Source organism: Nicotiana sylvestris, chromosome 12, assembly GCF_000393655.2.
Source record: "Nicotiana sylvestris chromosome 12, ASM39365v2, whole genome shotgun sequence".
In the NCBI taxonomy this organism is placed as follows: domain Eukaryota; kingdom Viridiplantae; phylum Streptophyta; class Magnoliopsida; order Solanales; family Solanaceae; genus Nicotiana; species Nicotiana sylvestris.
In genome coordinates, this window is record NC_091068.1 from 41,329,518 (window position 1) to 41,355,083 (window position 25,566).

Here is a 25,566-nt window from a genome sequence, read left to right on the forward strand (position 1 = left end):
TGTGTTTGAGTTGAGGATACTTCATTAGTATTGCAACACTCTCTTGTTGGATTGACTGTTGATATTCGAGTTTGCTTGGTGGCATAGAAGAATTATAGGAGTACCTTTAGTGGAATGATTGGGTATTAGAGGTGTGTTGTATATTCGGACAGTGGAGTTAGGATCGGTTATGGTGATTCGCGTGCTGTATGGATTTAGAGACTAGGAGTCCTCATAAACAGGTTAGGTCGTGGTTGTGGACCGCGTATATCAGTCTTGTGTGGTAACTATTGGAGGTTTGGAGACCCAAGTGTATCCTAGTTGCTTAGTATGCTTGATTTTTGTGTGATATTAGGTATGGACTGGTTGTCTCCATGTCGTGTTATTCTAGGCTATTGCTCTAGGATGGCGACGTTGGCTATGCCGGGAATGCCACGAACTGAGTGGCGAGGTTCGACGGATTATGTTCCCAGTAGGGTGGTTTCATTTTTGAAGACCCAACGGATCGCTAGGAAGGGTTGCCATTCTTATTTGGGCCTTTGTGATAGATGTCAGTATAGAGACTCCTACCATTGATTTAGTTCCGATGGTGAGGGATTTTTCGGGTGTGTTTCCTGCTACCGGACATGTCGCAAGATAGGGTTGTTGTTTTCGGTATTGATTGGGTGCTGGGCACCGTATCGTATGGCATTGACGGAGTTAAAGAAGTTGAAGGAGCAACTTCAGGGACTCCTTGATAACAGGTTCATTGGTAGGCCAATGTGGATGTGTGTTTTAACTTGATTCAGCTTGGTTGACTCAGAGTTGTATTGTTGAGGGATGTGTTGATTCGATTGTTGTTGAGCTTATTAGTGGCCTGGGGAGATCTATGAGTTACCTTTTCATGTTACGAGCCGTTGGGATTTGTTGGTTATAGGCACATGTTGTGCGGTTTTATTAGGGTCTCTCAGTGGAATTCGAGCGGGAAGAGTATTGAGTATTGCTCGGCAGATGGCGTATCGTTTGTGTCCTTTCGGGTTTGTATAATGTTATGTCAATTGCTTCGCCGTGGTTATGATGATTTGTTTTGGTTCTAGACATCAAATTGCGTGTGGTTATAGATTTTGAGCATAGTGGCTTGAGATGTTTCATGTGGACCAGTGTTTGGATATGGTCACGTATTGCAGTGAAGTTATGTAGAGGTATGACCCTTCGGGTTAGATTTGTGTGTTCTGTTTCTACGATGTATGACGGGATTTCAGCATTTTGTGTGGTGGTACTAGTGAGCTTGCGGTACAACTTTCTCATTTGAGTTATTTTTCATGATTTGAGTACGTTCGGATTGTTGCTTATTGGTGTGCGGATTGCACGAGTTGTGGCTTTAGATTGTATTGATGTGTCATATCACCAGAGTAGTTGTGTTGGATTAGATAAGATTGTTGGGATCTAGAATGAATCCAAACAGATTCGGTTTCAGCGTGTTGGAAGAATAAAATCAATGTTCGGCTCAGAAATTTGCTATGGTCCTTGCCAAAGGAGAAGTGGCTTCACAAATGGTTTATCTAAGGAATAGTTATGACTTTCTACGTGTTTCATTTATCATTGGCAGTATACAGAAGTGTTGGAATGAGGCTTTATTTGATAAGAGGTTTATTATTGATATTCAGTTGTTCTGAGCAACTGTTGTGATCAGAAGTTATCGCTATGAGAGTTTGAGTTATGTGGTATATCATGAAATATCATCTGAGGCTGCTGGTATTGTTTGTTACAGTTGGTTCGGGCTTATTCATAGTATAGATGTGATATTCTGATCTTGTAGATGATTTCAGAAATGGAAATGTGGTTTTAAGGTTTATGGGCTAGGTTGGATTGCGAAATTTCAGTTACATTGTGTTATAGGACCTATATGAGATAGGGTGACGTGGGATCACCCCCAGGTATGTGCATGGTAAGGTTACACAGCGATTTGATGGGTTTCAGAACAACTATGGGCACGTTCGAGAACGAACATATGTACAAGTTGGGGAGGATGTAACGACCCGACCGGTCATTTTGAGCTTATGCATTTTGCTCGCCAGTTCTCGGGCATGACTAGCCCCGTGTGCTGTATTATGACTTATGTAATTCATCGGTTTCGGTTTTTAGGATAATCAGAATAGATTTGGTAGAACAATTCTCAGTTTGAAGCATTAAATTTAAAAGGTTTGACCAAGTTTTGACTTTTTAGTATTCGATCTCAGATTGGGATTTTTATGATTTGGTTAGCTCTGTTACGTGATTTTGGACTTGGGATTGCATCTTAAATGTATTTTGGAGGTCCGTGGTAGATTTAGGCTTGAATTGGCAAAATTGGAAATTTGGCATTTTCCGGTTGCAGTGAAAGTTTTGATATCAGGGAAGAAATGAAATTCCAGAAATTGGAGTAGGTGCATTGTGTCATTTGTGACGTGTGTGCAAAATTTCAGGTCATTCGGATGATGTTTGATTGACTTTTAGATTGAATTCGAAATTCAGATGTTTTGGAACTCTTATGCATGAATCCGAGGGTGATTCGATATTTTGATGTTGTTTTGAGCATTCCGAAGGTTGGAACAAGTTTTAATGATGTTATGGGATGTGTTGGCATGTTTGGTTGAGGCCCTGAGGGCATCGGGTGAGTTTCGGGGTGGTTTCAGACCATTTCTAGGCCATTTCTAGTTGCTAATTTTTGGCTTCAGTGGTGTACAGTGCGTTAGCATAGATCTGACTGCGTTTGCATAGAGAAAATTTGGAATAATAGATTTGTGCTATGCGAGTCTTCCCGCGATAGCATAGAGTAAAATCTCTGGTACACTGACCCGACTTTTGAAACTTATATCTCACAATCTATAAAGAATTTGAAGATGATCTGAATAAATGAAAGTTGTAGCCCTTGATGTCTAGTTTTCAAAGAGTTAATAGTAATTTGGAGTTTTGTACAAAAAGTAATGACCATTATACTTGAGGCTGTCCAGAAGAGTTGGGGAAGGCTATTGGAAAAATTTGTTCTATGCGATCGCGGGGAATGACCGCGATCGCATAGGGTAAATGAAGGGCTGGAAAATTTTGTACTGTGCTATTGGGTAAGTGTTTCCGCGATAGCATAGGGTAAATGCCTGGGCAGATTATAAAGTACTCTATTTCGAGGATTTCAGCCATTTTAGCATTTTTGGAGCTATGGAGCTCGGATTGAGGCGATTTTGAAGGGATTTTCAGAGGATTGACTGGGGTAAGTGTTCTTCACTCAAAATTGTTTAAATCCCATGATTATGTCTTAATTCTTATCATTTAATTTGGGAATTGGGGGTTAAAATTGGGAAAATGGAAGAATGTTTGTAGAGTTGATTTTGGGGAATTGGATGGCCATATGATGTCGGATTTTGGTGAATTTGATATGGGTAGACTCGTGAGCGAATGAGTTTTCCAGTTTTACAATTTTTATTGGATTCTAAGACATGGGCTGAGGGGCTGGGTTTGAGCCAAATTCGGGATTTTTGAGTTACTTTCATTATTTTTGCTTGGGCTTTGTTCCTTTAGCGTATATTGATGATAATATACTAATTTTATTTAGATTTGGAGCATTTTGAGGCCTATTCGAGAGGCAAAGGACCGTAGGACGGTGTGCCTTTATGCTTGGGTCTCGTGTGGCGAGTCTGGATCGAGAATTGTGGTGTTATAGCGGGAAGAAGTATCAAGTTGAATATAAATCAGAAGGAACTTGGATAGATGGGATAGCTTGGTAATAGGCTGGATGGGCATGGTAAGGATATGATTAGTTCTTTGGGTGCTTACGAGGTAATGAGTTTCTATAGGTGTTTCGTGACAATGCTCTTGGGTTTTAGTGGCTTGCGTAGCTTGGTTGAGTTAGAAGGATTCAGTCCTGCCAATTTGGTTTTATGCAAATGGAATTCAGAGAGTTCTTGATGGTTTCTACCACGGTTAGCGATGTATAATTTCTATGAGCATGAGGAGCATGGGATGTATTGTGATTGTCTTCTAGATGGTATCACTGGAAAGTTCTTGGCTAGTTGAGTACGTAGTTGCTTGTGGCTTGGAATGGATATTAACTTCTCATATTTATCCTAGGATTGTATGGTATATGCGATATGTTGTGTAGGATTGAGATATGCATGTGTAAGGTCACGGTTCAGTTTTGTAAGGAAGGTCACAAATTCTTAGGTAGCATGGACAATTTCAGATGACTAGATAAATGAGATCACTGATTGGTGTGGCTTGATAAGGGTATACATTTTAGAAAGGGCAATGTGTTTGAGTTGAGGATACTTCATTAGTATTTCAACACTCTCTTGTTGGATTGACTGTTGATATTCGAGTTTGCTTGGTGGCATAGAAGAATTATAGGAGTACCTCTAGTGGAAAGATTGGGTATTAGAGGTGTGTTGTATATTCGGACAGTGGAGTTAGGATCGGTTATGGTGATTCGCGTGCTGTATGGATTTAGAGACTAGGAGTCCTCATAAACAGGTTAGGTCGTGGTTGTGGACCGCGTATATCGGTCTAGTGTGGTAACTATTGGAGGTTTGGAGACCCAAGTGTATCCTAGTTGCTTAGTATGCTTGAGTTTTGTGTGATATTAGGTATGGACTGGTTGTCTCCATGTCGTGTTATTCTAGGCTATTGCTCTAGGATGGCGACGTTGGCTATGCCGGGAATGCCACGAATTGAGTGGCGAGGTTCGACGGATTATGTTCCCAGTAGGGTGGTTTCATTTTTGAAGACCCAACGGATCTCTAGGAAGGGTTGTCGTTCTTATTTGGGCCTTTGTGATAGATGTCAGTATAGAGACTCCTACCATTGATTTAGTTCCGATGGTGAGGGATTTTTCGGGTGTGTTTCCTGCTACCGGACATGTCGCAAGATAGGGTTGTTGATTTCGGTATTGATTGGGTGTTGGGCACCGTATCGTATGGCATTGACGGAGTTAAAGAAGTTGAAGGAGCAACTTTAGGGACTCCTTGATAAGAGGTTCATTGGTAGGCCAATGTGGATGTGTGTTTTAACTTGATTCGGCTTGGTTGACTCCGAGTTGTATTGTTGAGGGATGTGTTGATTCGATTGTTGTTGAGCTTATTAGTGGCCTGGGGAGATCTATGAGTTACCTTTTCATGTTACGAGCCGTTGGGATTTGTTGGTTATAGGCACATGTTGTGCGCTTTTATTAGGGTCTCTCAGTGGAATTCGAGCGGGAAGAGTATTGAGTATTGCTCGGCAGATGGTGTATCGTTTGTGTCCTTTCGGGTTTGTGTAATGTTATGTCAATTGCTTCGCCGTGGTTATGATGATTTGCTTTTGTTCTAGACATCAAATTGCGTGTGGTTATAGATTTTGAGCATAATGGCTTGAGGTGTTTCATGTGGACCAGTGTTTGGATATGGTCACGTATTGCAGTGAAGTTATGTAGAGGTATGACCCTTCGGGTTAGATTTGTGTGTTCTGTTTCTACGATGTATGACGGGATTTCAGCATTTTGTGTGGTGGTACTAGTGAGCTTGCGGTACAACTTTCTCATTTGAGTTATTTTTCATGATTTGAGTACGTTCGGATTGTTGCTTATTGGTGTGCGGATTGCATGAGTTGTGGCTTTAGATTGTATTGATGTGTCATATCACCAGAGTAGTTGTGTTGGATTAGATAAGATTGTTGGGATCTAGAATGAATACAAACAGATTCGGTTTCAGCGAGTTGGAAGGATAAAATCAATGTTCGGCTCAGAAATTTGCTATGGTCCTTGCCAAAGGAGAAGTGGCTTCACAAATGGTTTATCTAAGGAATATTTATGACTTTCTATGTGTTTCATTTATCATTGGCAGTATACAGAAGTGTTGGAATGAGACTTTATTTGATAAGAGGTTTATTATTGATATTCAGTTGTTCTGAGCAACTGTTGTGATCAGAAGTTATCGCTATGAGAGTTTGAGCTATGTGGTATATCATGAAATATCATCTGAGGCTGCTGGTATTGTTTGTTATAGTTGGTTCAGGCTTATTCATAGTATAGATGTGAGATTCTGATCTTGTAGATGATTTCAGAAATGGAAATGTGGTTTTAAGGTTTATAGGCTAGGTTGGATTGCAAAATTTCAGTTACATTGTCTTATAGGACCTATATGAGATAGGGTGACGTGGGATCACCCCCAGGTATGTGCATGGTAAGGTTACACAGCGATTTGATGGGTTTCAGAACAACTATGGGCACTTTCGAGAACGAACATATGTACAAGTTGGGTAGGATGTAACGACCCGACCGGTTATTTTGAGCTTATTCATTTTGCTCGCCAGTTCTCGGGCATGACTAGCCCCGTGTGCTGTATTATGACTTATGTAATTCATCGGTTTCGGTTTTTAGGATAATCGGAATAGATTTGGAAGAACAATTCTCAGTTTGAAGCTTTAAATTTGAAAGGTTTGACCATGTTTTGAATTTTTAGCATTCGATCTCGGATTTGGATTTTTATGATTTGGTTAGCTCAGTTAGGTGATTTTGGACTTAGGAGCGTGCTCAGAATGTATTTTGGAGGTATGTTGTAGATTTAGGCTTGAATTGGCAAAATTGGAAATTTGGCATTTTCCGGTTAGTAGTGGAAATTTTGATATCGTGGTCAGAATGAAATTACGAAAATTGGAGTAGGTCTGTTGTGTCATTTGTGACGTGTGTACAAAATTTCAGGTCATTCGGACGAGGTTTGATAGGCTTATTGATCGAATTCCGAATTTGGAAGTTTTGGAATTCTTATGCTTGAATACGAGGGTGATTCGATGTTTTGATGTTGTTTTGAGTGTTCCGAAGGTTGGATCAAGTTGAAATGATGTTATGGGATGTGTTGGCATGTTTGGTTGAGGCCCCGAGGGCCTCGAGTGAGTTTCGGGGTGGTTTCAGACCATTTCTAGGCCATTTTAGGTGCTGGTTTTAGCTTCAGGGGTGTACAGTGCGTTAGCATAGAGAAAATTTGGGAAAATGGAGTTGTGCTATGGATCGCGTAAGTCTTCCCGTGATCGTATAGAGTAAAATCTCTGATGCACTGACCCGACTTTAGAAGCTTATATCTCACAATCCATAAGGAATTGGAAGATGATCCAAAAATGAAAGTTGTAGCCTTGATGTCTAGTTTTTAGTAAATTAACCCAATAGTAATTTGGAGGTTTGTACAAAATGTTATGATAATTATACTAGAGGCTGTCCGGAAGAGTTGGAGAGGCTATTGGAAAAATTTGTTCTACGCGATCGCGGGGAAATGGCCGCGATCGCATATTGTAAAAGAAGGGCTGGAAAATTTTTTGTTGTGCTATCGCATAAGTTTGTCCACGATAGCATAGGGTAAATGCTTGGGCAGATTATAAAGTACTATATTCCGAGGATTTCGTCCATTTTTGTATTTTTGGAGCTATGGAGCTCGGATTGAGGCGATTTTGAAGGGATTTTCAGAGAATTGATTGGGGTAAGTGTTCTTCACTCAAATTTTGTTAAATCCCATGATTATATCTTAATTCATATCATTTAATTTGGGAAATTGTGGTGAAAATTAGAAAAAATGGAAGAAGGTTTGGAGAGTTGATTTTGGGGATTTGGATGACCATTTGATGTCGGATTTTGGTAAATTTGATATGGGTAGACTCGTGATAGAATGGGTTTTCGATTTTCTGATTTTTATCGAATTTTGGGACGTGGGCTCGGGGGCCGGGTTTGAGCGAATTTCGGGATTTTTTAGTTACTTTGATTATTTTCGCTTGGGCTTTATTCCTCTAGCATATATTGATGAATATATACTGATTTTGGTTAGATTTGGAGCATTTAGAGAACGATTCGAGAGGCAAAGGCATCGTGGGCTAGAGTTTGGACCGGATATAGGTAAGTAATTATTGTAAATGTTTATCCTGAGGGTTTGAAACCCCAGATTTCATATCGTTGTGCTACTTTGAGGTGACACACATGCTAGATGACGAACGTGTGATGGTTCATCATTGGGGATTGTGACTTAGTCTGTCCTGTATGACTGTTAAGTCGCGTATTTGATGAAAACTATTTGATATCATTGTGTTTTGGAAATTATTACCATGTTTTGGGCTGAATGCCATATTTGGGCTTCGTGCCAACTATTTTGGACCCTTAGGGGATTTTTACTACTATTCCTCATTGTTTTGAGTTCATGTTTGTACTCAGTCATGCTATATTCTACTGTTTTCATAGCTCAGCCATATTTACTCATTTTTGATATTTTAAATGATATTTTGGGCTGAGCATCATATTTTACTGTTGCCCGAGTGGCTTAAGAGGTTTCTGACTAAGCGAGGGCGAGGGCTTGTGTTGTGAGGATATTATGGGATCGGGCTGCATGCCGCAGTAGGTTGTTATTGGTTCATTATATTGTGAGGCCGAGGGCCTGATTGATTTATTCCATGAGGTGGCTTGATGTTATGAGGCCGAGTGCCTGCTTGATTATGCCACGAGATGGCTTGTTATTGCCCTTGGGCTGTAAGAAGCCCCTCCCGGAGTCTGTACACCCCCAGTGAGCGCGTGTACCCAGTGAGTGTGATATGATGTACACCGAGGGGCTTTTGTTGTTTCATATTATTGCCCGAGGGGCTGTTCTTGATCCATGTTTTACCCGAGGGGCGGTTCTTGAGTCATGTTATGCCCGAGGGGCTGATTACGAGTGATCGTGAGGTATCCCAAGGGGTTGGTTCTCACTGTTTTCATCACTCGTTTAAATTATCGAAAGTTGTTTTTAAAAAAGGTTTTATTGAAACTGAGTTTGATTTACGAAGTAAATAATTTTTGTACTATTTTTTGAAGTGTACTGTATTTTCTATAGCGTTATGATATGGTTTACATGTTTTCTTACTGCTCAGCTTTCATTTACTTTTATTACTTACTGAGTTGGCGTACTAACATTACTCCATGCACCTTGTGTGCAGATTCAGGTATTTCTGAACCTGGTGGTGGGTGTTGATTGCTTAGTGGCAGAGTCATCGGAGTTAGCAAGGTGGTTGCTCGACGTTCGCAGCCCTGCTCTTCTCCCTCATGTCTTCCTTAGACTATTTTTAGTCTATTTTCAGACTCTTTGTTGTATTCAGACCAAAGTAGATGCTCATAACTTGTGACACCCCGATGTCGGGCATGTGTATTTATTCCACACAGTTCATTTAGACTTTCATTATGAAATATTTGATTAATTAAAAACTTAAAAGTGACTTTTATTAATTAATGGTTAATTCGGGAGTTGTGTCGGCTGGCCTAGTTTTACGATAGGCGCCATCACGACCGGGTCAATTTTAGGGTTCCGACAATTTTGGATCTGATACTCCCTTAGTTCACCGATGAATATTTCACCAACATTTAGCCGAATACCATCAAGGATGCAGGCTATCATTTGAGCTCTTGTAATTGGTACATTCCATATGTTCGATACTGGGGAGATACGACTGCATATGATGGCCAGCCATATCTTTGCTTCAGTAGTGAATTCTTTGGATGTGATCCCTCTCTTCTCAGTTGCCCGTGGAACATCCACACCCGGGCATAATTTGGATACCAACCACTCCCCTGAAGCACAGTCTTTTGCATGGAATGGGGCCATGTCATGGTCTGGTAGGTGATATACTTGGTTCACAAATTCAGCTCCAAAATGCACCATTTTGCCTCGAATTCTCATCTTTGGTTTCTTTAACCTGATAGCTGGAAGATTTGCATAAAACTCCCTCACCCATTTCTCATTGGTTGGCAAGGTTGAGGGGCAAAATAGTTCAACCCATGTTTGTAAGCCTTTGATAGAATTCAGGAAGACATTCCGGGATGTTGTATAATTGTATACCACTCTCCGGGAGCAACTTCTTCGAGACCAGTTCAGCAAAGTACCGTTCTTGGCACTCCAATGACATGAACCGATATTGGTCATAGTTTGGCTTAGCTTCCAAGGGGTTGTCATTTACGGGTTCTTCAGAGTTAGAGCTCATATTCAGTTATGGTTCCTGTCAACAAATGATAGGTGTGAAAACATCGTATGGCTATGAAGAATATTGAAAAATGAGTCAAATATGCCAAAGGAATGATCGGACAGTCGAAACTCAACCTTAGAAAAAAATTCTGGATTTTGAGTCAGGAAATAACTGCTCTCTGATGTCGCAAATGCGAAGTTATCAGGACTGCCTAGTCATGGGAATAGCGAAGAAGTCTTCGCAATTGTGAAGGTGTTAAACTCAGGCAATTCTCGCAATTTCGAGAGAATCTTCGCATTTGCGAAGATGGTCAGAGCTGCCAGGTTTCGCAATTGCGACCACCTTTTCGCATATGCGAAGTAGCAAATGCGAATAGGCAATCGCAATTGCGAGCTCATCATCCCCAGCCAAGTTTTATTCACAGAACACAGTCCCAATCTCCAAAAATTTCGACCAAAGGCTAACTTTAGAGAACCCAAGCAATTTTCAAACACAGATTCATGCAATAAACTTCATAGATGACCAAAAAATACAAACTTATCAATAATTTGGCTAATAATCTCATTCGGGACTTTCATTAATCACATAAGAAGCACAAAAATTCACTTCTAGTTTAAAAAGCCCTGGGTACTCAGACTTCCCCATTTTTTTAGCAAAGAACAAAACTCACACTCTCAACCAACCCTCACCCAGAAATCAACATACGATTTGAACAAATTTTTAAACAATTTCGGGCAGAGGAATGTTACCCATTTGAAAATGTAGGGTTTCAGAGAAAACTAATAGAAGAAGAAGGAGGAAAAGAAGAAGAAGAAGTGATTAAGCTTTCGTACATGGATTCTTGCAATTAGGAGTGAGAAGTAGTGGAGTTTACTGTAAGGAGAGTGAGGGAGACAGAGGTTTGAGAGCCCTAGAGGTCTTCTTAACTTTTGTTCAAAACGGGAGAATAACCCGTTAAAACTCTCTGATGCCGCATTTGCGACATTTCCTTCATAATTGAGAAGTTAAGTGAGCCCTGTAGGTGTCGCAATTGCAATAAATGTTTGGGATTTGCGATGTACTAGGTTCGCAAATGCGAACAAAAGTTTGCAAATGTGAAGATTGTGCCCCTGCAATTTTCAGCTTCTGGCATTTGTGCTCTCCGTCACCCCAACCTACTCAAATCAACTCCAACAATTATGAAACTTGGCAGATTGGTTAGAAACAATATAATAAGCTATTATAAAAAGGAAAATTTCAAAAATGATTAAAAATTTATAAAACAATGGGTTTCCTCCCACCAAGCGCCGCATTTAATGTCGTGGCACGACGCAAGTCACTTTACCACTTTTCTCGCCACTTGGACAATATAAATTGGAATATAACTTGGAATCATGTTTGTGACCATGAGCGGTGGGGGTGGTAAGTAGATGATCAATCCAAGACATATTTCTTCATTTTGCATTTCTTGGCTTTCATGTGAGGAATGTCATTTGGCCTTCTTGTTCCCTCAAATTGTAAGATGTATGGTTTTTGTATTTCCTCCTCACAATCCCTCATTGACTCATGTAGTTCAATTCTCATATCACCACACAATTCCAATGTTGAAAAATGTTTGGAATGTGACATCAACCCTCTAAATTGCAATTCTTCCCGGATTTTGACATCATCTTTTTCTCCCGGACTAGAGTCAATCTCAACCAAATTTTCATTTACACTGGTTGACTCTAATTCCATTTATTTCTTGGCATCACTAACACTTATGGATTCAGTTGGCGGTTGTTCAATTCTTGATTCCTCAAATTAAATCTCACTTTCTTCCTCGAAGTCGGACTCTTCTTGACTTCTTTCCACACTCTCAAGTTGGTGGGCATAGTGAGCCTCAACCAATATCTTCATTTGACTTTCTAAAGTGCGTATATTATCATCATTTTGAGCAAGATTTTCTTCAAGTCCTCGAGTGCAATGTTGTGCTTCTCCTCATTTGCAAGAATGGTCTCCAACATGAGCATCATCTTCTCGTTTTGAGCATTTGAGAGTTCTTCTTGGTTTTGATCAAGTGCCAAGGAAGGATTTTTGGCTTCTACATATAAGAAAAAATCTTGGCTATCATTAACTTCTGAGCCTTTTTGGACCTCTAAAACCTCAAGCATTTCTCCCATTTGCAAGTTTAACCTTTCAAGTGCCAAGTCATTTTGGAGACTATTTTCCAAAAGCTCCTCCAAAGCACTTTGTTCTTTGTTTTCTCCTTCAATTAGGCATTCTAACATGAGCTTGAACTCTCCATTTTGGGCATGCTCAATTTCTTCCACCTCCATATCCCTATCATTTTCATCACAAAAAGTAGAATCATCATACCAGAGGCTTGGGGAAGGGAAGGACAAATAATCACAATCATCCCAATGACCATTTTGACGACCACACTTATCACAAATACTCCACTCATGGGTTTGAGATTGTGCGCACAATCCACCCCCGGGAGAATTAAACAATTTTTCCAAGAATGTGGTCCTCCACAATAAGGGCAAGGTTCATCAAAGTATGAACAACTACCATCAGACCAATTTTGATGATACGATGCGATTTTTTAAAACTTAAGAAAATAAACAAGAAACAAATAAGAAAAATAGACCAAGGTAAAAAAAATAAATTACACAAATATTCAAAAGTTTGGATCAAAGCACTTACGCTTATTTCTTAAACAACCTAAATTCCGCCAAATTGTTCCTCGGCAACGACGCCAATTTTGATGACGTCCAAATTTACTACTAAAAAGTAAATGGACACAGTCGCCCACAATATAATTTACCCAACTATGAGTCAGGGTCGAATCCCACGTAGAACAATATGTAGGCGATTAGGAATGTAAGAGAATTATCACTTGTTATGCAATGCAAAACACTTAGAATTGGTTTCTGAAAATGTTTATACCTTAATTTGAAAATGTAAAATAACCTAGAAAGAAAGTAAAATGATCAATGGCTACAAGTATGGATGCATCGGGAATCACACTCAAGTAACGATCCAATGTATTTCACAATTTTACAAATATGAGATAGTTTATGTTAATTAGCCTCGGGTAATAATTCTATATTAGCTTCTTCCGAAGACTAATAAGTCTTCTTAATTGAATTATCCCTAAAGCAATTAAGAGATTAAGCACACCCGGATGTGGCTACAAGTAGTTCAATCCTATTCCTAGTAGAATCTATAACATGAGGGTTAAAGCCTCAAGTTGTTGTTAATTAATCTTTCTCAACCCCAAATAATCTTTCCTAAAATTAATTCAGAGTTAATGGGCGAGTCCTAGGGTTAGCTAATCCCTTTGGAAACATTAAATAACAAGAATAATTAAAGAAACAATAACTCACTTCATAAAAAGATAAAAATCATTCAATACATAAGCACAACAAGATATTTAATCCACAGTTTAATTATGAATATTCCCATAAACAAGATTCAAGTGTTGGATAAAATACTACACACTTAGATATACAATACAAAGCAAGGAAATGAAGAAATGAGTATATATGAGTAAGAAATTCTTATCCACAAGCTTCAAATTTTCAAAATCAAAATGTGTGTGCAAACCCTATCTTCCAAAACTTGTTCTTCTCTAGTGTTTGAGACTAAAAATAAGCCAAAGATATTTTACAAATGAGCTGGTTTGGGTATTAAAGGGTTTGGGGCCAAAAAATATGCAATGACATAATTGCCCAGAACTGAAGCACGATTTTCGCATTTGCTAACAAAAGTTTGCAATTGTGAACTATGACCATATTGTTGACCTTTGCATTTGCGATCAAGACTTCGTATTTGCGAAGGTTGACTGCCTGGGTTGACTTCGCATTTGAGAACACTGCTTGATTGGTCTTACTTCACAATTGCGATGGTTTACTTGAAATTCCCAACTCTATTTTCTTCACATTTCCTAGGATTGTGTCGCATTTGCGACAACTGAGGCCTTTTTACAGATTTTCTTCTTTTTAGCTTCTTTTTGACTCGTTTCACTTAGTTTCTTCAAGATCACTTCTAAATCACATAGAACCTGTAAAATATTAGTAAATAGCATTAAAACATGATTTTATCACTCAAACATAGCAAAAATATAGGCTTAAAGACAACATAAGTTGGTAAAATACCAACTTATCAATTAACCTTCTCTCCTTCACGAATTTACTTATCACTTATTTGAAATAGTATAATACTTATAATTCCAAAATAATCTCATTCCCGAACTTATGTCGATTAACTTACGACGAAACTTTAACGTACAAAAACATGGGGTGTAACATCATTCCTCTCTTTGGAACATTCATCCTCGAATGTTGAATGATGCACTTATTATTATCATAGCCTATAGTCCTTGCGAATACTTTAGCAATCTCCTTGGATCTTAGGCAGTTTTTCTATGAATAAATCCAAAGTCTAGGGTATTTCCACCTGTAGGTATCTTTTTTACACCACGACATATGGTCACGATTCTTCCAATCTCGTAACTCTTTCTACCTTCTGTCATGCAACCCGTATGACTTTTTCCTTTTAAGTACGCCTATGCGACTCTTCTTTTCTTTTTCCTCAAGCTTTTACCCAATCTCTAGGCTTCACTTTGCAAACGTGCACAAAGCTTGATAAGATGTCCCTCTGGGCATCTATGGGTATAACGAAATTCTTCGTTCGGTACTTTGTTGAACTCACGGATATTGCTATACCTTATTTCGTTTTTCCATCCGTATGACTTTACTGCACCAAGGTAGGTCATACTATACCATAATTTTTGCCTCATTTTATCCTTAGTGAGGTCTTCTACCAAACTCCCGGTTACCTTTGTTGCTTATCCCATATGTATAAATCCGAGCCCTTTAGTGCTCCCTTATTATTGTTCATCTTAAGAATGATAGCCTAATCTCATCTCATACTTTGTGACTTTTGTTCATCCATTGTTTACTCACCTCAATATTGATCTACAATTTACTACGGATAACTTGGAACTTCTTAAGTAATCACTAGGGCTCATGTGGCATTGAGGAACATTTGGAATGATTTTCCTGACCCACCTGGGGGCGATACTATACTTCCATAACCATATTTCATAGAATCCCAATGTGATTCACCTTATGTGGGTAAATTAATCCCGTACAATTCATGGATCCCTTTCTTCAAATCATTACTCGATCGAAGGCCCAAATGTCATCCTTTATCTGCCATAATTACACCCTTATACTACTATTAGGGAAGCATTCTCTCTCTTTTAAATGCTTCTTATGATGAGTAATTCCTTTGGGTTCATTCAGGCTATATTGAGCTTTCTATAACTTCGAGAAATCATCAGCTCTCTTGTTTTCACGGTCTTAATCACAAGAACATATCCGTTTCTCGTCACCTTCTCATTCGCCCTTTCTTGTCCTTATTCTTGCCTTCCTAAAACCTTGTTGCTTTACCATACTTTAGCTTGCGTCCTACATATATCTATTTATACTACGCGCAACCTTCCTTCAACTTGTATGCATCATAGATTTCCTCATGTTATTCTGGAACATCAAGTGAGACATCACATTGTCTCTGTTACGCCTCGCAGTATTACGTCGATGCTATGCTCTGCAGTAATATATTACGATGATGTTCCCCCCAACAGTATTACATAACGGTGATGTTACAAGTTGCAGTATCAAGTTACGACAGTGTTGCACCCAGCATTATTACATTACAGTGTTGTCACGCTTCGCAGTATTAAGTTACGACGATGTTGCACCCTAATGTATTATACGTTAAATTTGTCATAAGGTAATTGACATTAGTCCAAATAAAAGATTATTTAGAGATTATAAGGATAATGCTATTTCACAAACGATTGGTAAATTCATGAAGGTGAAAGGGGGAGCAAGTCAAAGAAAATGAATTTTGTCGAAGTTTGGCATTTTGGGGTAAAATACGCCCCGAGCTAAAATACCCGATATTTATGGACTAGTGTCATACGAGGTACCATATGACCATAATAGTAAGGTGTATAAGTTATGTGAAAAGGGAGTAACATTTTAAGTAAGTGGGAATAATTTCCAATTTTGTGGGTAATTGATTAATTATCGGGTAACGAGACATTACCTAATTAATTGAGGATATATTTGGATAAGATTAAACCCCACCCCAACCCACGTGGCAGTAAGCCACTTCTTGGAGAAGTGACTCTTAGTCTATTTGCATTAGGTGGCAACTAATAGTCACACACTAGTTCATTTCTAGCAATTTCCATATTACAATCAGATGGATCACCACTTCATTTCTAACCCTTTTCAATACTACCTCATTTCTAAACCTTTTCAATACTACATTTGGATGATAGGTTTGGCACCTTGGAAACGAAATTCTCACAAAATTCATACCAAGTTCATACAATAAGGACATTAGCAGTGAATTGACAATTACAAAGCACTACAAAGCAGAACGTTAGCCATTCTTCATGTTTTCAAGAGAAATGTCTTGCAACAAAGCGATTCTATCGAAAGTTATTAGAACTTAGCAACGTAAAATTTTGCGGTTCTAAATGAGTACAGTGCAATCTTTTCCAATAATATAATATAGAGTTTTCCCTACTCCAGGTATGTTAAGGCTATCCCTTCTTTCTTTTTGCATGATCCATACGATACGAACGAAACGTGCAAATGCACAAATTCCATGAATGACTCTATTCATAGAAGTATTAGAGATATCTATGTTGTTGAATTTTCACGTGTCATAATATTTTATCATCTGTTCATGGGTCTCAAAAAAATATGAAAGTTAAAAAGAGTTTACTTTATGATATTACTCAAAGGCAAAATGGTCTTATGACATTCCAAAAGATTTTATTAACGTACTTTTCATACATTGCATTCATGTACATTGACCCATGACCAGATAATGTTATATATGCGTATATATGTATGTATATATATGTATATGGCATATGGGAAAGGTTATGGCATTATATACGCACCACCACCTGATCAGTTGGTATACATTGATGATTTTACCCATAGTGGCCGATGATGATGTTATGAAATACATACATGTACACGACATGACATTCATACACATATGCATGACGCTAAAAGTAATTTATGATTTACAAAGTTATCCAGACTTATAGGTTGAGTTAATTACTATATATTTCTTCCATGTATGTTATGTACTTATTTATGTGCATTACACACTCGATACATTTTTTATACTGACGTTCTTTTTGCTTGGGGATGCTGCGTTATATACCCGCGGTCCCGATAGACTGGTCAAGAGCCCTCCAAGTACGCTATCAACTCAGTAGAAGATGTTGGTGCGCTCCATTTGCTTTAGAGTTGCTTGTTTGGTTTGTATGATTTAGATGTGTATTGTTTGGTATGGAGGAACTCTGTCTCAACCTTTATGACATTTATGTAATCTTAGAGGCTTGTAGACATATGTCATGTACGTGAAAGATTGTACGGTCTTGTCGGCCTATGTTTTGAGTTTATAAATGATTATGTTAGCCTATTAGGCTCGTACGTTACGTGTATTAGATGATGTAATAAGAAAGATATGTTTTGTTGGTACTCGGTTGAGTAAGGTATCGGGTGTCCGTCGTGGACCATCGGTTTGGGTCGTAAGAAAAGTGGTATTAGAGCAGTTCTATCCTAGGGAGTATACAAGCCGTGTCTAGTAGAGTCTTGTTTATGGGTGTGTCATGCACCACACTTATAAGTAGGAGGCTATATGGCATTTAGGACTCTCACTCTTTTTTCTTACTCTAGATCGTATGGTAGAGCTCACTTATAAGAATTCAAGTCTCGAACTTTTATTCATAATAAGTAGATGCCTATATTCAGAAAGACGATCGATAAGAGATATAGATGTGGAATTGTTAATTTAGAGGAACTCGATTTTGCATCTTTCTTATGATAAGTAAATGTGAGGTATTTAGTAAATCATTAGTGTACTGAAAGGTGTAAGCCTCTTGATAAGTAACCTTAAGGCTAGAATATTTATCCACCTTTATGTTGAAAGACAATGCTTTCAATAAGTAAAAGAAGCAAGGTGAAGAAAGGTACGAGGCACTCAGTTAATGAAGATTATCGGTATTACAGTTCCGACAGAAAAATATAAGCATTAAGAGTTACCCTCAATAGTAACAGAGGTATGTACAATTGGTCGTACCCATCTCAGTTAAGCCCTATTGGTGCTAATAGGTGTAGTTTAAGAAAAGGAGGAACATCAGGACCTAGTTGGGATTAGAGTAAACCAAAATGGTGAATGGATTGTTTGTTTTATTTGACATTTTTGAAGGATATTTCAAGTGTGCTAGTAGATCTCCTCGTTAGACACCTAGATGGTGCACCCTAAAATATTAAAGCTAGATCTGAGCACTGGAAGCCTTGAGGGAATAAATATTACCTTAGTGTGGCTGCCGCCCCCAGTAAAGAAAGAATGTTAGGCAATTGAAAGTGCCAAGGGATAGAGCAAGGGGAGCCAAAAGCAAAAGAATGTTTTGTTCGAGTTTTCAGACTAAAGAAGTAGACATAGATAATTAGCGGGATATGAGAAGAGAGTTAATGAAGCATTATGAGTAAGGTGTGATACATAGATGATAACAGTAGGTCAAAAAATGATGACAATATTACAGAGTTTACAGTCAAGTAAATGAAAAGACAAAATATGACAGGCATTGAGACAATAAAAGAATATAGGCCATAAAGTCATATCCTCATTTCGAGAAATAAGTTCGCAACTCTAGCGTGATTACCAAGAGGAAAAGTTAGACCCTAGAGTAATAGAAATTAATATGGACTGGTGAATAAGATAAACTAAATATGAATTAGGGACTGAGTGATTTAATAATAGTCAGCATCATGAGAATTTCAGATCGCGTTCCGGCAATAATAGGACCGACAACAAAAGAAGATTCATGAGACACTCAGAGAATGGTGATTCAGGAAGATGCTTCCCTAAAGCAAGCAATGTTAGCAAAGTTATGCTTAAGGGACTGTATGTACCGGTTACATTAAGTGTCACCCTCACGAGTAATGGAATTTGTCATCCTTGGTACAAAAGGATTGCCACAAGGTGAGTAAGGATCATTGATGTTGAGAAACGACACCAAAGATGAAGAGGTAAAACATCTATAGGTAGATCCTTGTGGTTTCAGATCTTAGTACACCCCTAAAGGGGGGAATATATAGCGATGTGACATTAGGTCAGAATTAAGTGGTTTTAGTGACTATGGAATGGTAAAGGAAGAATGCAAAAAATGAAAGAGGAATGAGATGTCACTTATACCAATCTTACATATATGCTACGATTTAAGAATATTGTGCAAGCACGACGTCAAGGAGAGGAAGTAAAGGTTCCTGGCCGAGCTGTTTTTAATAAATAAGGATTCAGTGCGAGATGTGAGTTAAGACAAAGGAAATAACCCAAGAAAGATTACGAGGAATAATGATATGAGAATGGGATAATGAGTAGTTAGTAATTGGTCATGAAAATACCAGTTATGGCTAAACAGGAGGTTACAGATGAGTCATCAGATCGTGTAAGATAAACATAGTAGAACCCAACATGGAGAATTCAGCCTCGAAGAATATCATAATAATACTTGAGATATATTCAAACAAGAGTCAGGGTAGTTCAAGGTACTGTATGAGTGTTACGGGGATAAAAGAAAGCTCCACTCGGAAGGAAGTCAAAATATCAATTCAAAAGCAACCATACAAGCACAAGGGAATGGAAGTCAGCAACTACGGATGATTATAGGCAAGTAAGGACATCAAAAAGGTCCATAATAAGCTCACAGCTTTACGAGAGTCAAGGGTTCTCCCTAAGTACTACAACAAAAGACTAGCTAAGGAGATAAGAAAGAAGGCTTCAACCTAAGCACAACGACCTAAAGAGGAAATGGTCGTACAACAACAATCTCGCAATAACATTGTAAGCATTCGAATGGAAAATGACACCTATCATGGTTAATGAACGGGAAGTAAGAATTAAAAGTAATATTCGATATCATATGAGTTGTATGAAAACTCTGGCAAGTGTGGTCACTAAGATAAGCTAAGTATGGATGCAACAAGGGCGTAGAAAGACCAGGAAATGTAATAGCTTACATTGAAAGAAAGCTAAGATGGTACGAAATAATTATTCGATCAATGATCAAGAATTAGCACATTATAGATACACTCATGATTTTGGAGCATTATCCAGGCAGTATATTGTTGACAATCATACAACCATAGAAGGCTCCGGTATAAGTTAGAAGAAAGAATTGAGCCCAGGGCATAGACAAAGGATTGAATTATTAGAAGATTGTGTCATGGATATTCCATAATGCCCATGAAAGGCTAAGGTAACAATTGATACCATGAGCCACAGGAATCGGAAGATAGCTTAAGCCTATGTAAAGGCTCATCAGAAGGAAAAGGAAACTAAAGAATTACATCACATAAGTAAATCAGGAGTCTGATTATTGGACCTAGAAAATTATAGAAGTTGTGCTTGAGAACATGATAGAATAACTCTTACTATCAGATATTCAAGAGAAATAACACAACAACCATAATCTATAATGGATCTACAAGAAATCCAGTTAGAAGAAGTACAAACCTCATAAGAAGTCAATACGAAGCTCCCACCGGATTGTGTATGTACCAGAAGTGTGAGTATTATAATACAGCTTCAAGTTATGGACGTGAATTACACCTAGGTGGAAGGGAGGTCAGGAAAGAGATAGAAAATACGATGTGGGATTGTAAGGTAAGTAAGGTAAATGTGAACAACGTACGGGATACCCAAAGGAAGAAGATCGTGAATAGTCCATACTTCGGATAGAAGGCTATAAGCACGAGGATCCAATAACCGGGAATGATAGCGGCATCGTTGGCGGCATATCTTCCAGCCTATGTTTTCTAAGTACTGAGAGATCTAGTTAAGAGAATAGAGAAAAGTTGGAGACAATGTGAGGCTCGCTTGACGTTCCAAAATAACATAAGGAAATCTATGGTGCAAGAAAGTTGAAAGAAAGTTTTTAAATGGATATGTATAGGTCGCAAGCTAAAGTATGGTAGAGCGACAAAGTTTTAAGGAAACATGAGAAAGGATGAGGAAAGGCAAGTGAAAAGGTGACAAGAATGGATAAGTCTTTTGGATTAAGCCTATGAAAACAAGAAGCACAGACAGTTTCTCTATGTTATACAAAGCCCACTATAGCCTTAATAAACTCAAAGAAGTCTAAGGTTAATATCATTTAGAAGGAATGAAATGCTGACCTAGTAATAAAATGAGCGTATAATTGTGATAGATAAAGGGTAACATTTGGGCCTTCATCTGAATAATGATTTGAAAAAAAAGGAGAAAAGATTTCACTGGCGGCATGAAATTAAGATACCCCCATAAGGTGAATCACATTGAGACACTATGAAATACAATTATGGGAATCACTTCGAATATTCCTTGAGGTAACGTAAGTCATAGGGGCAAAGTATTACGTAAGAAGTTTCAAGTTATCAGTGGTATATTGTATATCAATATTGAGGTGAATCAACAATGGCTGGACAAAAGTCACAAAGTATGAGATGAGATTAGGCCATCATTCTAAAGATGAGCAGTAACGAGGAAGCATTAAAGGACTTAAATTTATACATATGGAATAAGAAACAAGAGTAAGTTGGGATTTGGTAGCAGACCTCAGCAACGATAAATTAAAGTAAGGGTTATGGAAATAAATTCATATGGATGGCTAAACGGACCTATGCGATAAGATATAGCAATATTCATAAATTCAACAAAGTACCAAGTGAAGAACTTCAGTATACTTATATATGCCCAAAGGGACATCTTATCAAGCCCTACATATGAAGCCTAGAGATTGGGTACACTTACAAGGTTAAAATTGTACAGGCTGCATGATGAAAGGTAGTAACAGTTACGAGATTGGAAGGATTCCGAATACAAATTGTGGTGTGAGAAGGAGGCCTAAGGGGGGAATGCCTTGGACTTATTCACAAAACAGTCACCTAGATGGCAAGGGATGTTCTAAAGTATTAGGAAGATATAAGTTATGAAAATGATAAGTGCATCAGTCAACATTCGAGGACGAATGTTCCAAAGGGGGGAATAATGTTACGCCCCGCATTATTACGTCGATGTTATGCTCTGCAGTAATATGTTACGATGATGTTACCCTAGCAGTATTATATTATGGTGATGTTACACTTTGCAGTATTAAGTTACAACATTGTTGCACCCAGCAATATTACATTACGGTGATGTCATGCTTCGTAGTATTAAAAATTACGACGATGTTGCACCCTAAAGTATTGTACGTTAAATTTGTCGTAAGGTAATTGAGATAAGTCCAAGTAAAAGATTATTTGGAGATTATAAGGATTATGCTATTTTACAAGCGATTAGTAAATTCATGAAAGTGAAAGAGGGGAGCAAGTCAAAGAAAATGAATTTTGTCCAAGTTTGGCATTTTGGGGTAAAATATGGCCCGAGATAAAATACCCGGTATTTATGAACTAGTGTTATACGAGGTACCATATGACCATAATAGTAAGGTGTATACGGTATGTGAAAAATGAGTAATATTTTAAGTAAGTGGGAATAATTCTCAATTTTGCGGGTAATTAATTAATTACCGGGTAACGGGACATTACCTAATTAATTGAGGATATATTTGGATAAGATTAAACCCCACCCCAACCCACGTGGAAGTAAGACACTTCATGGAGAAGTGACTCTTAGTCTATTTGCATTAGGTGGCAAATAATAGTAACATACTACTTCATTTCTAGCAATTTCCATATTACAATCAGATGGATCACCACTTCATTTCTAACCCTTTTCAATACTACCTCATTTCTAAACCTTTTCAATACTACATTTGGATGATAGGTTTGGCACCTTGGAAACGAAATTCTCACAAAATTCATATCAAGTTCATACAATCAGGACATTAGCAGTGAATTGACAATTACAAAGCACTACAAAGCAGAACGTTAGCCATTCTTCATGTTTTCAAGAGAAATGTCTTGCAACAAAGCGATTCCAACGAAAGTTATTAGAACTTAGCAACGTAAAATTTTGTGATTCTAAATGAGTACAGTGCAATCTTTTCCAAGAATATAATACAGAATTTTCCCTACTCCAGGTATGCTAAGGCTATCCCTTCTTTCTTTAGGCATGATCCATACGATACGAACGAAACGTGGAAATGCACAAATTCTATGAATGACTCTATTCATAAAAGTATTTGAAATATCTATGTTGTTGAATTTCCATGTGTCATAATATTTTATCATCTGTTCATGGGTCTCAGAAAAATACGAAAGTTGAAAAGAGTTTACTTTATGATATTACTCAAAGGAAAAATGGTCTTACGACATTCCGAAAGATTTTATTAACGTACTTTTCATGCATTGCATTCATGTACATTGACCCGTGACCAGATAGCATTACATACGCGTATATATGTATGTATGTATATATGTATATGGTATATGGTAAAGGTTATGACATTTATACGCATCACCACCTGATCAGTTGGTATACGTTGATGATTTTGCCCACAGTGGCCGATATGATATGATGGGATGCTCTCAAAGGCAGATGATGTTATGAAACATGTAACTATGCATGACATTACGTTCATACGCATATGCATGAAGCTAAAAATAATTTATGATTTATAGAGTTATCCAGACTTACAGGTTTAGTCAATTACTCTACATTTTTTCCATGTTTGTTATGTACTTATTTATGTGCCTTACATACTCGGTATATTTTTTGTACTGATGTCCTTTTTCCTGGGGACACTGTGTTTCATGCCCGTAGGTCCCGATAGACAGGCCGAGAGCCCTCCAAGTAGGCTATCAGCTTAGCGGAAGATGTTGGTGCTCTCCATTTGCTTTGTAGTTGCTTGTTTGGTTAGTATGATTTAGACGTGTATTGTTTGGTATGGTGGGACTTTGTCCCAACCTTTATGATATTTATGTACTCTTAGAGGCTTGTAGATATATGTCGTGAATGTGAAAGATTGTACGGCCTTGTCGACCTATATTTTTATTTTATAAATGATTATGTTGTCCTATTAGGCCCGTATGTCACGTGTATATGATGATGTAATAAGAAAGATACGTTACGTTGGTACTCGGTTGAGTAAGGTACCGGGTGCTCGTCACAGCCCATCGGTTTCGGTCGTGACAGTCTCTAACTCTTCTTTACTCTCTTAATTAGCCTCCTCAATACCTAGAAACCATAGGCTGGAAGATATGCTACTGAAGATGCCGCTATTATTCCTGGATACTGAATCCTCGCGATTCTAGCCTTTTATCCGAAGTATGGACTATTCACAACCCTCTGCATTTGAGTATCTCGTACATTGTTCACCTTTACCTTACTTACCTTAAAGTCTCGCATCACACCTTCTATCTTTTTTGTGACCTCCCTTCCATATAGGTATAATTCACATCCATGACTTGAACTTATATTATAATACTTGCACCCCTCTATATGATTCGATAAGAGCTTCACACTGGCTTCTTATGAGGTTAGTACTTTTCTAACAGGCTTTATCATAGATCTATTATAGAATATGACTACTGTACTATCTCTCTTGTACTCGTGATATCTAAGAGTAATCCTACAATGTTCTTAATCACGAGGTCTATAATTTTCTGGGTCCAATAATCAGATTCCTGATTTACTTCATTGATGTAACTCTTGAGTTTCCTCCTCCTTCTGATTAGCCTTTATGTAGGCTTAAGCTATCTTCCGGTCTACGGCTCATGGTATGAGTTATTACTTTAGCCTTTCATGGATTCTATGGAATATACATGATACAATCTTCTAACAAGTAATTCCTTTGTCTATGACCTGGGCTCAATTCTTTCTTTTAACTTATATCAGAATCTTCTACAGCTGTATTATTGTCAATATATACATTGCATGGATAATACTCTGAACTCTTAGGTGCGTTCATAACATGACTAACTCTAGATCGTTGATTGAATAATTCCTTTCGTTCCATCTCAGATTTCTTTAATCATAAGCTATTACTTTTCCTTGGTCTTTCTGCCCCCTTTTTGCGTGCATACTTAGCTTATCTTATTTCCCACACATACAAGAGTTTTCGTGCAACTCATATGATCTCAAATATTACTTTTGATTACTTCCCGTTCATTAGGCACGGTAGGTGCCACTTTCTTTTGGAGTGCTTATAATGTTGTAGTGAGACTGTTTTTACATGACCATTTCCTCTTTAGGTCACTGAAGGTTGAAGCCTTCTTCCTTCTTTCCTCAACTAGTTTTTGTTTGGTTGTAGTATTTAGGGAGACCTTCTGTCTCTTGTAAAGTTGCATGCTTGTTATATCGTTTACCCGACAGAATCGTTTTGATATTCTTCCTTGCCTATAATTATCTGTAGTTACTTACCTCCAAGATCACATGCTCGTAGGGTCACTTCTAAACTAAAATACTGACAGTCTTCCCAGTGGCACTCACTGTTATTTCTGTAACACTCATACGGTACCTTTTAACTACCCAATTCCTATTTGAATATTTCTCATCGAGGCTGAATTCTCTATATTAGGTTTTACTATATTTATCTTGCACGATCTGTTGATTTGTCTGTATCCTCCTGTCTAGCCATAACTA